This window comes from Monodon monoceros, unplaced genomic scaffold (genome assembly GCF_005190385.1).
Source record: "Monodon monoceros isolate NGI ecotype Baffin Bay Population unplaced genomic scaffold, NGI_Narwhal_1 Super_Scaffold_2, whole genome shotgun sequence".
NCBI classification, from domain to species: Eukaryota; Metazoa; Chordata; class Mammalia; order Artiodactyla; family Monodontidae; genus Monodon; species Monodon monoceros.
The window spans coordinates 34,436,293-34,449,820 of record NW_021703776.1 but is presented as its reverse complement, the minus strand read 5'-3'; the positions used below and the strand labels follow the sequence as shown (position 1 = coordinate 34,449,820).

At 34.7% G+C, this 13,528-nt stretch overlaps 1 protein-coding gene across 20 annotated transcripts in view; it reads left to right on the top strand.

The window, feature by feature from the left end:
- HDAC9 (histone deacetylase 9) overlaps positions 1-13,528 on the top strand; it is an 804,896-nt gene that overhangs the window by 299,001 nt on the left and 492,367 nt on the right. The window lies entirely within an intron of this gene.

Sequence of the window (13,528 nt, the reverse complement as noted above, 5' to 3'; positions counted from 1 at the left end):
CTTAGCAGAGGTGATCCATAAATACAGGTATTGTCCTGTATTTATTTCGATTGATTATTCATTCACTTGAATAGATAATACATAACATGATATGACATCTAAAAAACGTAGAAGAATATATAATGACAAGTGCATTTTCCTTGTGCTTGAATATCCCAATCACTCTGCCTTACCAAGAGGCAAATATTTTATTTATTAGTTACTTAAAAATTATTTTGCCTAACATTTGCAGAAATCTTAAAGGTCATGTGGATAATTTATAGAAAATAATGTCCTATTTGTGCTCAGACTGATTTGACTTAGCTTTCCATGTATGTTACCTCTCAGCTGAGAAATGTTGAGTATGGAACATAACTGGGCTAAATCTTGGTATTCCGTCTGTAAAATGGAAATCGTAATACTAAAGACCTTACCGAGTTGTGGAGAATTAACTAAGCAAAATAGATTGAAAGGCAGTAGTACAGTTTCTGTAACAGAGGATTCACTCAATAAATATTAATTTTTTGTCTCAAACTCTTTGTCATGTAATATTAGCTTCCACTTCCTCCTCTCAACACTCAACACTCTGCCATCCACATCCTTTGTGTGCCTCTGTGACAATAATTACTTGAAGTTTCCTGCATATACCCAGCTCCAAAACTTTGTTGTGTAAAGCATGCCCACGGTGCCCTGTGCGTATCTCTGATATCATGCTTCCTCACTGTAGTGTAATTGAATACTGTTTATTTTTCTCCCCACCTTAGTGCTTTGTTCAATGTTTTGTCACTCGGTTCAGTGATTGCCACTTAATAAACAGAATGTATTTGTGGAATGAGTGGATGCACAAATAAAGCAACCTCGCTGAGGGCCTTTTCTGTTTTGCTAGTGGGGAAATGGACAAAGCTGAAATATTTACATTGATGACATGAGTGTGCGGGGACCATGGGACTTAGCTCACCTAGTGTCACAGAGGAAACATCAAGGGGGTGGGAAGAAAAGGATTGTTAAGGAGAAGGTAGGGGGCAGGGGGGAAGGTCCTGAACGTCTGAGTATACATTTAGGAGTTTTGCTTGGACCTTAACCTTGATTTATCCTCTTGTTCAGGCATTAGAAAGAAAGTGGCTTTTCAGTTAAGAAATTGGAGGCTTGAAGCAGACCACATGTGTTCCTTCATACTGTATCAGTTAGCCCCAGAAAACCTAAAGTGTCAGGGGGGAAAAGGAGCAAGAAAATGAATCATTTTTCTCGATCACGTGAAAAGTCTGATGCCTTGATTAAAAGGATGGAGTCAATACTGTGGTGGCATTTTAAGTCCGTGTTTTCACACATTCTGCTCCAAAGAAGCTGGTGATAGTATGTATTGAATTAAAAATATAATCTTAATAGCTTAAGGGAAAATATTAATAAGGCATTGGCAACTTTCACTTTGCATAATTTAAAATTCTGTATGTTATATTTCTGGAAATATAACAGTTCCCATGTGATTGTCTTTTATATTTCCGAAATGAAGAAATATTTTGTTCTATATATTAACTTTTTATTATTTCTAGATCTCAGTATATTTAAAATGTTTTATTCAATTATTTTAACAGCATAATTGAGATACATCATAAAAATTCACTCATTTAACATGTATAATTCAGTGTTTTTAAGTATATTCACAGGGTTATGTAACCCTTACCACAATCTATGAATACTTTTGTCTACCCTAAAAATACTCATACCCACTAGCAATCATTTCTCATTCCCACTTTCCCTCTCCCAGCCATAAACAATCATTGATCTATTTTTTGTCCCTGTAAATTTGCCTATTTTGGACATGTGGTATAAATGGATTCACACAATATCTAGTCTTATGTGGCTAGCTTACTTTGTTCAGTATAGTGTTGTTAAGGTTCATCCATGTTGGCATGTATCAGTACTTCACTTATTTTTACTATTTAGTATTACTGAATAATACTCCCTTGTATGGATATGCCACATTTTATTTATCAGTTCATCCACTGATCGACATTTGGGTTGTTCTGTCTTTTGGTTATTATGAATAATATTGCTGTGAACATTTCTGTACAAGTTTTTCTGTTGGATGTGTTTTTCATTTCTCTTGTTGTATATACCTAGGAGTGGAATAGCTGGGTCATAAGTGCTTGTCAATACTAGGTATAATCTGTCTTTTTTATTATAGCCATTCTAGTGGTTGTGAAGTGGTGTCTCATTGTGGTTTTGATTTGCATTGCCCTGAAGACTAATGATGCTGAGAATCTTTTCAAGTGCTTATTGGTCATTTGTATATCTTCTTTTTTTTTTCTTTTTTTTTGCGGTACGCAGGCCTCTCACTGTTGTGGCCTCTCCCGTTGCGGAGCACAGGCTCCGGACGCGCAGGCTCAGCAGACATGGCTCACGGGCCCAGCCGCTCTGCGGCATGTGGGATCTTCCCGGACCGGGGCACGAACCCGTGTCCCCCGCATTGGCAGGCGGACCCCCAACCACTGCGCCACCAGGGAAGCCCCTGTATATCTTCTTTTAAGAAATGTCTTTTCAAGTTCTTTGCCCATTTTTTTAATTGGGTTGTTTGTATTTTTGTTGTTCAGTTTAACTCTTACAAATTTATTTATTCTGGATACTAGATCCTTATCAGATTTATAATTTGTGAATACTTTCCCCCATTCTTTGTATAGATGTTATCATTTTCAGCACAAAAGTTTTAACTTTAATGTAAATCTATCTTTTTTTTTTTCCTTGTGCTTTTGATTTTGTTATTTAAGAAACCATTGCCAGGATCCAAGGCCACAAAGATTTACTCCTGTGTTGTCTCCTAAGAATTTTATAGTTTTAGCTGTACACTTACGTCTGTGATCAATTCTGAGTTAATTTTTTGTGTGTGGTGGAAGGTAGGATTCCAACTTCATTTTTTTTTATTTTATTGGAGTATAATCGCTTTACAACATTGTGTTAGTTGCTGCTATATAACAAAGTGCATCAGCTATATGTATACCTATGTCCCCATATGTCCTCCCTCTTGAGTCTCCCTCCCCCCCTCCCTACCCCACCCCTCTAGGTGGTCACAAAGCACCGAGCTGATCTCCCTGTGCTGTGCAGCAGCTTCCCACTAGCCATCCATTTTACATTTGGCAGTGTATATATTGTCAATGCCACTCTCTCACATTGTCCCAGCTTCCCCTTACCCTGCTGTGTCCTCAGGTCCGTTCTCTATGTCTGTGTCCCAACTTCATTATTTTTGCATCTCGATATCTAGTTGTCCTAGCTCAATTTGTTGAAAATACTGTTCTTTCTCCATGAACTGTCTTAACACTCTTGTCAAAAAACAATTGACCGTAAATGTAAAGCTTTGTTTTTAGACACTTAGTTCTATTTCATTGGTATATACACATGTTCTATGCCAGTGTCTTGATTATTATAGTTCTGTAGTAAGTTCTAAAACCAGGAAATGTGTCCTCTGTATTGTTTTTTCTTTTCAAGAATGTTTTGGCTCTTGTGAGTCCCTTCCATTTTCATATGAATTTTAAGATCAGCTTGTCAATTTCTGCAAATAAACAAAGCAAAAGTAGGAATTTTAGAGGGATTGCATTGAATCTGCAGATAAATTTGGGAGATATCGCTATCTTAGTAATATTAAGTCATCTGATCTATGAACATGGAATGTATTTCAATTTATTTAGATCTCATTTAATTTCTTTCCAAAATGATTTATAATTTCATTGTACAAGTGTTGCAGTTATTTTGTTTAATTTCTGCCTAAGAATTTTATTCTTTCTTGATGTGTAGATCATTTTTTTTGACCTTTTACTTAGTTTGATTGTATTTACTGATCAAAAGTTTCCCAGAATTTCTAAATATATTATAATATGGTTTTGTACAGTTAGAAAACATATTGATGACTACAAAATAGTTTATTGCCATTTATGTGCTCCCCACTTTTGCCATTGAAAGATTTTGCCTCTTTAAAGAAAATAAAATTATATGTTCTTTTGCCCTATAATTTTAAAATTAACAAAAAAGTTCAGTGTTGCTGTAACAATGCTACCATAATCTAAATATATCAGTGATTTTTTTTTTAAAAGAATTCCTAGTTGTTTCATTCAGTTGGTCTTCCAGTCTTGCTGACTATACCTTGGAGACATCTCTTAAATTCATCCCTTTCTATTCTGTGTTCGGTACCTTAGTTATTCAATGGTTATCTTCTTGTCTGCTTTTGTTGTTGCTGTTAGCTTTTTAGTTATTTCTCCATCCACCATCCTCTTAATATCTTGTACTCAGGAGCATTTCTTATGACCCCTATAGAAAGAATTGTTACTATTTCTGCGATTTCATAATGTATTTAAGGTGCTTAGCACAATACATTTCATAGAGAAAACTCTCAAAAATTTGCACCCATCAACATCCCTAATTATCTATTCAGATCGTTAAGTGTAGATTTTATCATATTCTATACCTTTTGTATGTTTTCTCACCATTTCTTCCCTCAGATACCCACCCTGCTTAGATTGTAAATCTTTTGATAACAACAACTAGTTATTACTCCTCACCTTTCTATTTTGGGGGCCTGCATTGTTTAGAGGTAAGAAAACTGAGTTAAGTTTTAAGAGTAAAACTGAAAAAAAAATTGTCCATGATTATAAATTAATTAATCTGTCTTGCTTTCACATCTGTCAAGTAATGGATAGTATTAACCTGGTGAGAGCTTTGGTGTTAAATAAAATATTACAGTTTTCTTAAGTTTGAGGTGGTCCCGTTTTTGAGTTGCTTACTCCTCTTAGGGTTCCAAATATATATGTATTTTAAGAGAAGAATTGTATTTCTGGCTTTATTTAACAATTTGGTTTTATCTGTTTGCATAATGAGGGGAAGCTGGCACTTAGCTATCTAAGCTAAGTAAAAAATAAGTGCTCGATTCACATGTACAAAAACAGAATCTGAGATGCCAATATTTAAAAATAATTTTTCATTCTGAATAACAATTATGTACTCTACAATATTTGTATTCCTTCCAATTATTTTGTACCACATGCTTATGGTATTCATTGGATCTCTATTCCTAAATCTTTTGGTTTAAGGTACTAGTTTTATACTAATATTTTACTAATAGAATATAAAAATGCAATTCAGAGTATTCATGATTTTAATTTTATACCTTTTTTCTTGCAAGACATGCAAGTGCCATTCTTTAGAAAGTTATTTTTAAGCCCATATTTGGGCTCCACTCTTCCCTGTGCTTTCCCTTATACTTTTAAACTGTAAAATCCGTGAATATAAGAACCATGTTTTCGTTTTCTATTTTTCTCAAATGCCTAGGCCAGCATTGAGTGAATGTATTTTCAAAGTATCCCATGGTTTGTTTATCATATAATTTAAAATTGAAAATCCAAATATTTTTCAAAGGGAGGAGAATTTCTGAAAGTAGTTTTTTTCTTAGCATCTTAACATCCAAACTCTGCTTGCTCACAAGATGACTTAATCAGCACCATATCAGAGACAGCTTGCTGTGTTTACCATTGTTAGTTGGGCCAGCATATGTCCAAAACAGTTGGAAGGAGAAAAACAGCATTGACTTGAAGCCAAATTAGAGAGAGGAGAAAAAAAAGAGTTCTTTAACTATTGAACAGGACCAAATGCTTTGGACAGTTAGGGTACTTCTGTAGAGGAAAAAAAAAGGACGATTGTTTTAGGAAAAAAAAAAAAAGAAACCCAAAGCTTAGTTCATATCTAAATGCGCTGAAATAATTAAAATAAGTAAATTGATGTGTGATGGTAATTTTACTTGTATAAACCTTTGCAGGTAATGTTATTTTTATACATTAACCTAAAAAAGGAATTCTAAGATATTTAAATTGTGGGTAATTTTTTTTTTCAGTTTTACTTTTCAACTTTAGTTGGTTTTCTTCTTCCTAATTATTGGCAATTTTCTGTTACCTTATTAAGCAATGTGGGCACATTTGACTATCCATTACATTTCATGGGATCAGAATAATATTTCTGATTTTTGTCAAATTGAGTACTGTATTGCTCTGTAGTAGCACTTTTGAGGAAAATGTTTATTCTTACTTTCATTAGTAATTAATAAAACAAAATGTAAATACTGTGTTCACTATACCTCACTGAGAAACAACTCTTGTAGGAAAATAAATATGTTCTTTGAAATAGAAAATGGAAAGTGTGTTTTGCTATTTATAATGGAAGGTTTGAGAAGTTTCCATACACCACAATCAGGGAATAGAATAATTTTGACCATAACTGAGTTTTATATCTCAGGCAAGGCATGCCCTAGGATACTTTTTAATTAGATAAAGCTTTTCTAAAGGAGTTCCTGCTTTCCATTCTTTGTCATTTTCTTCTATTTGGTAGGCATCCCTCTCTTTCCTCCTAGGACCCCTTGCTTTCTCTATGGTCAGACCCTGCCTTGCTGGTTGTTGATTTACCCAAAGAAGTCAATGAAGGCAACAGGAATTGCCTATCTCATGAGACAGACTTTCTAATAGAGACTAATATATATTCTATATATTTGAAGGTTGGGAAAGAATAGCCTTGGCCCTAAAACAAGCCTTGAGATCATTACTTCAGCCTCTTAGTTTTTATTTGTCTTATACATGAAGAACCCAAGGCCCGTAGAAGTAGAGTGATGAAGATTAGAACCAAGGACTCAGTTTTCTTTCTGCCGTGTCCTGCTTCTCTCCTTTGGCAAGATCTTGGGTATTAGCCAGTGATTGAAAGAAGATGGACTGATAGATCAATTCATTTATCTCTTCTCTAAAACAACTGTGTCCCATGATTGTGAGAATCAAGTAACACCAAGGCTTGGTTTTAACAATTTGATGTTACTGATGAGTTTGGTGAAAGCATTTTCAGAGCAGCATAGAAGGTGGGATCTAGGTTTGCACCCTGGGACCTGGAGGTGAGAGTAGACAGAGGAGGGATGCACCTTGTGTTGAGAATCAGAATCACTCAGGCCCTGAGGCTTGGTTATCAGGTCACGTGTGTCAGGCCTGGCTTCCTCTTTGCTGAAGATGAGTTTTTCTTAGGAGGTGCCTTAGTCATTCATGCAAATGGACATCTGTTGTGCCAGCCCCACCTGCTCTCCAGACATGCCCAGAAATTTCTGAACCTTGACTTTGACTAAATCCTGCATCCTGCCAAATTTACCTTGAGAGGAATAAACCCAACTGAATGACCTCCATAAATCTTAGAGAAGCATGCCTAACGTGGCAGGTTGAATTTCCTCACTGACCTAAGGAATCACATGGGATTCTGTCTTCTTATCTCTCCCTCTACCCCAGCAGGGAGAGGAAACCTGAATAACCACTATAAAAGTGTCTTTTCTCTTAGGATAAAGAAAATTTTCATGTGTTTTTGTTCTCTTTTGTTTAACCAAGGTAATATTTACTTTTTTTTTTTAATTTGAAGGATTATAGATACCAAACTGCTGAGTTAAAGCATTTAAAAACAAACTAGAACTTAAAGTTCTGTGTAATAAATGAGTTCTCAAGTTGTTGAATCTCAACTCATCTGATCTAAGTTATATTACGAATTCTGCGGAAAATAAAATGAAACCATTGGATTCAGAATGGCTGTGGTAAACTCTATGATTAGCAATATATTTCCTATAATCTTGGGTTACATTAATTTAAAATTACATTAATATCTGGAAGGACATTTGGGTAACTATTTTTTTCCATAAGTTTTTTTTTTTCTTACAATGCCTAACTAGTAAGTCTATTTTGTTTGAGGCACCACATTTCTTTAGTGGTTTGGCTGCAGATCTATCACTAGGATATAATAGCCAACCTTGTAGTAGGTATTATTGTAGCTTTGAGGTACATGTGCTGTTTCTTTAAAGTCTCAAGGTTTTAAAATATTCAGTACAAACTAAATCAACCCACACATTATTAACAAAAATTTTAACGTCAGATAAACACAATATCCTATAATTTCTAAACATTCCTTTCCTAAACTCATTCAAATGTTCACATGTTGATTTCTGTAAGATGTACTGGCCTTGTTGATTTCTGTAAGATGTACTGGCCTTGTGTGTGTGTGTGTGTGTGTGTGTGTGTGTGTGTGTGTGTGTGTAGTATGAGGAATCATATATCAACTGCTACACAGATGGGAGCAGTCTGTGTCCTTTTCTTTTTAGTAAAAGAAATTTCAATTGAACAAATATTTGTTCTAGATCTAGCTTCTAACATGCAGAGTCTGTTATCTTTCCTCATAGAAAAGAGATAAGTTAGAAGGAGAAGCCACCTGAATCTTTAATATGGAGTATGATACAGTGACTTTCATTTAGCGTCATTCGAAGTTAATATTTACCATGCTTTTAAGTAAGCAAGATAAAAAAAAGTAGCACTTAAAAAATGTTGTGTATGTGACCTTGGAAGTTTTCACTGTAGCCTGTCTATTGCTCATTATCATCACCTGTAAAAGGGGAATAATGATTGCTATATTAAATGAAAAAACTCCATGCAAAAATTGTAGCTAGTGCTCAGCATACATCCCTCACTTTAAAATGTCATCGTTCTTATATTTTTGTTTTCTAGTTAACTGCTTAATGCAAAGAGCAAGCAACAAAGCCTAAAACTAATATATTAGTCCAATAAAAATACTTAGAGCTACTTTTACATGGAATTTTCCTTGTCAGCGTAATCGGCTTCCTAATTATGTTTTATTTTAGATGAAATAAGCTATGGTAATTTTTAACCTACATTATACCAGTAGGGTAGAGAGTAGAGAGGTAGCTTAGGCATTGGATTGTCAATGGGAGGTATCACTGTATGAGAATAAAAAGTAGATGTAGATTCTCTGCCACAAGGTTTGGCAGACTTTTTCAGTGAGGGCAGATAGTAACTATTTTAGACTTCGCAGCCTGTACAGCCTCTGTCACACTCAACTCTGCTTTTGTGGTGTGAAAGCAGCCATAGACAATAAATAAGTGAATGGGTGTGACTGTGTTCCAATAAAACTTTATTTGTGAGCACTGAAATTCGAATTTCACGTAATTTTCACATGTCATGAAAGGTTTTTCTCTTTATTTTTTCACCATTTAAGAATATGAAACTCATTCATATGTAGCAGGCAGTAAAAAAACAGGAGGCAGGCTGGAATTGGCCATAGTTTGCTTACCCCGGCTCTACACAGCTATGTTCATTTTTAATGCTTTAAATTATTTCTTATACTTTTGTTTGTACAAATTGTATATACCGCTTCAAATTGTAGACTGATTATCTCAAAGCTGTGCTTAAAATATTGAGAAGCATTCTGTAATGCTGACAGTTCTCTGAATACAGCCTATTTCTATAAACAGATACTATGAGTTCTACCAGGAATAGAAATTTTAATGACAGTCTAATTAAACAGAAGAGAAAAATTATTACATTTTCTTATGCCAAATTATGAATATCTTTAAGGCACATATACTGTCACATTGATTTCTCTTTATATATTTTTAAAAATTAGATTTTTCTGACAATTTTAGGCTCTTCTTTTAGGTAGACCCTTCCACTTACCTAACAAGTTGTGCCTTAATGGCTAGTGATCATCTTCTAGAATGCACAAGGAATCATGAACCAAAAAAAACTCTGAAATAAGAAAAAGATAAACTACCACAGTCTATCCTGTCAAATCTTTTCTCATACTGTCAAAAAACAGCTGCCTCTTCCTTTTTGTTACTGCTTGCTTTCTTCAATTAAAAAAGTAATCTAAAAATTTATGAACAATACATTCAAGTCTCATTAACAGTTTACAGTTAATATGATTCAGTATCTCTTTCTGAAACAATCCAATGTTATTTAGTTAATCAAGTACTAATAATAACTTCATTATTAGGCTGTCTTTACCTGTGAGTTAGTGGATTTCAGATTAGAGAGTAAGATGAATTTTTAAAAATTGTATAGACTCAACAGAAATTTCTGTAGCTAAAAGGAAAGGGTGAAATACTAAATTTGCAATTCCTAAATACAGAATTGTTTCTAAAGAGAGCATTGAAACACCTGAAAATTCACCAATGTGTTAAAATATGCAGAAATGTGTTCCATTACACATTTCTCTATGGTATATATTGGCTGTTACAAGCAAATGCTTTCCTTTTACCTCTAAAAAATATGTAATATTATTTTAACAAAAAACTTTTCATTCTCATTTACATCAAGGCAAACTTCAAGGTGAACTGTGTAGAAATTAAATTGGATACCTGTTTTGTAGAAGTCAAGAAGAATAATAGTGGAGTGGCCAAGACCATAGACTCTGCAGCTGGTTGGTGTATGTTCTAATTCCTGTTGCACCACTAAGTAGCCACGTGACCTTGGCCAGTTTCCTCTGTGGCCTACATTTTCCTCATTGGTGAAGTGAGGCTCATAATTGTGTCTACCCCGTGGGTTACCAGATAGCACAACCTTATAGTGTTGTGAAGAAGGATAAATGAGTTAACATTTCTTTTAAAGCATTCAGAACGGTGTGTGGCACATAGTAAGTGCTATATTGGTGTTGGCTCCAAAATTTAAATTAAAGCAAAACAACTCTCCAGACCAACCAACAATATGGTATTAGTCTTTGTTCTTACCCAAGTTTAGAAAGCTAAATTTGGAATCAGCATAGGGAAGTCACATTTCATTAAAATGCTCGAGGCCTGAGAACTTTGCATAATTCCAAGCTTGCATAATTATTTTAAAACTCATATCTGAAGCACTTCTGACAAAGGATAGTGGGTATTTCTTCTACTTATGAACAAGAGTGGTGCCACCATGTGGCAATAACATAAACACGGGTGCCAATGCATTTATCTGGCTAGGTTTGAAATTGTGCAATTTTGGATGATTTTTTTCTTTTTTGGCTATGTTGGGTCTTTGTTGCTGCGCCTGGGCTTTCTCTAGTTGTGGCGAGAGGGGGCTACTCTTCGCTGCGGTACGCGGGCTTCTCATTGCGGTGGCTTCTCTTGTTGCGGAGCACAGGCTCCAGGCGCAGGCTCAGTAGTTGTGGCTCGCAAGCTCTAGAGCACAGGCTTAGTAGTTGTGGCACATGGGCCTAGTTGCTCCGCGGCATGTGGGATCCTCCCGGACCAGGGCTTGAACCCGTGTCCCCTGCATTGGCAGGCGGATTCTTAACCACTGTGCCACCAGGGAAGTCCCAAATTTTTATTTTTTAACATTAACTTTCACCCCCAAATTGTATGTACAAAGTGAAACTTTATTATTTCCAAATCATACATTCCAAATTCTCATAATTCCATGAAACAGTAGTGCATTTTTCTTTGAAAGAGGACTAACGTAATTTGCCTCTGATTTGAATTTAGCAAATAAAGAAATAATGCCGTTAGAGCAGTGTTTTTCAGTTGAATTCCATGGAGTCTGGATTCCCAGGGGAACAGGCCAGGGAGGAAGTGAGTGGGTGGGATATTGGCTCCTACTTAATAGTTGCACTCGTGCTGGCTTTATACGTTGGGACTATTCATAAGTTTTTATTTGAAGAAAGTGTCCAGCTGTATAAAGAAATGTTTTTGTTTTTAAAAGTGAGTGCAATCCTATATTAGAACGTTTTAGTGGGACTATAAGACTTTTGTTTTGTAATAAAGATTTCTTCAGAGCTTAGAAAACAACTGCGATCTGGAGAAGGGGGGAAAAAAAAGGTTGAAGTCCTAGTCCCATTATGCAAGACTGAAGATTAGAGAGTAGAAAAGGAAAAGACATGGTTTAAATCGAAGAGGAAAATGAGAGAAGCATCATGCGTGGCATTTCTGCTCTTTTTCTTTCATACCTTCCTGCAACTTTTAATATATGCTCTTGTCTTAAATATACTAAGCATTGAAGCTTTCAGAAAATATTGGAATATTTTTTAGGTTAAAGGCAATTGTTTCTTGCTGGCAGTACACAAAACCAATAAAAGCTCTTCTTTTCTCTCAAAACAGAATACGGTTACATACTTCTGCACACAAGGGTTCCTGATAGAGGAGTGGGAACATATTCTTTGAAAAAAGTCTATTTGCCAAATAAACAAATGTAATTTGTTCAAAAAAAGTGTTATTAGAGTGAGGTCTCTGCTGAGAGAATCATTTATTCACCAATATTTATTAAACTTACATTACATGTCAGGTGATGAACTAAATTCTGGAGTCAGAGGGGAATCCCCTGCCTCACATATTAAGTTTTCGTAATGAGAAGGAAGTTGTGTTAGCTGTTTGCAAATAGTAATGATTTAGTACTTGTCTCTAACCTAGAAAAAAATATAAGTTGTAGAGAAAAATATGGAGGAGACAGTTTGTCCCACCTTTGTCATAGTTCTTATAGAAGTCAGTTTGCTGTACATCCTAGATGATGAGTGGTATACATGGCTGAATAAGTGACACTTTTTAGATAAATACCTGTATTCCCTACTTCACGGCATTAACATTTCTCATCTACTGAATGTTTCATTTCCAGGTATCATTATATCTGATTAAATTTTTGTCTCAAATTACAAAATGATATGGATTAGGTTCTTAGCTCCTATTACCTTGAAGTCACGTAAATTGGTTTGATTTTGTCCCCATACTGCAGGAAGCTCAGTGAAGCTTCTACTTGGTTCTCAAATAGTAAAGAACCAGCAAACACTGCGATACTTTAGAACTAAGTGGGTATTACAAATGAGTTGGCAGTTCATGTTGGTGTTATGGTTTGTTATGACTCCTTAATTCAAAAGCATATTTGCAGAGAGGGAATTTGAATTAAGTAAATCAAAATAGTAAGGCTTTGATTAAAAAGTTAGCTTTCTTTAGCTTAAATGTTGATATTTCAAGGCCTACTGATATTTTAGTCATTTGTGGTTATTTTTGTTTCCTGTTCAAACCCCTGGGAATAAGAGAATAGTAAATAAAAGCTCAGATTGCTTCTTGCATTTATTTTCTTTTCATTTATGCCATGTATTAGTGCACCTTAAAGAAACAGTAAACATGTGTAACTTGAACAGAATCACTATCAGGGAGAATTGTATTTCTGGACTAATCAATTTAAGTATTCTTGTTCTAGAAATTATTTTTTCAAGTTTGATTAATTCTTTATTTCATTATGATATAAATATTAACAGTGGAAAATAAGCTGAGAATACTTATTTGTATTACTAAAGTGAAATTTGGGCAACATTGTCATCAAACTGACGTTGTATTGCTTGTTTTTGCATTTCCCATTTTTGATGTTAACCACATTCAGATTGAGTAATTTACTTTTTCAGAAAAAAATATGCCTTCCAAGTCTGCAATGACTCTACACATTTCAGTGAAGAGCCTTCAATAAAAGGCACTTCAATATTTTTTTAAAAATCAGTTATTGGATATTTTAGAGAAAATATTAAATAACCTTAAGATGATTTATTCTTTTCTATTAATTTAGTATTAATTAATTTACTATCTTTTCTATTAATTTAGTAATTTTCTATTAATTTAGTAATTCTTCATTTTTCAAATGGGAGATTTGAAAAAAATTCTTAGCTTATAGTTTATCGGTTCTGTTCTAATTTTCTCATAATGTAACATGGGGTAATCATTCATGAATTAGGCCTTACTGTTTAGATAACT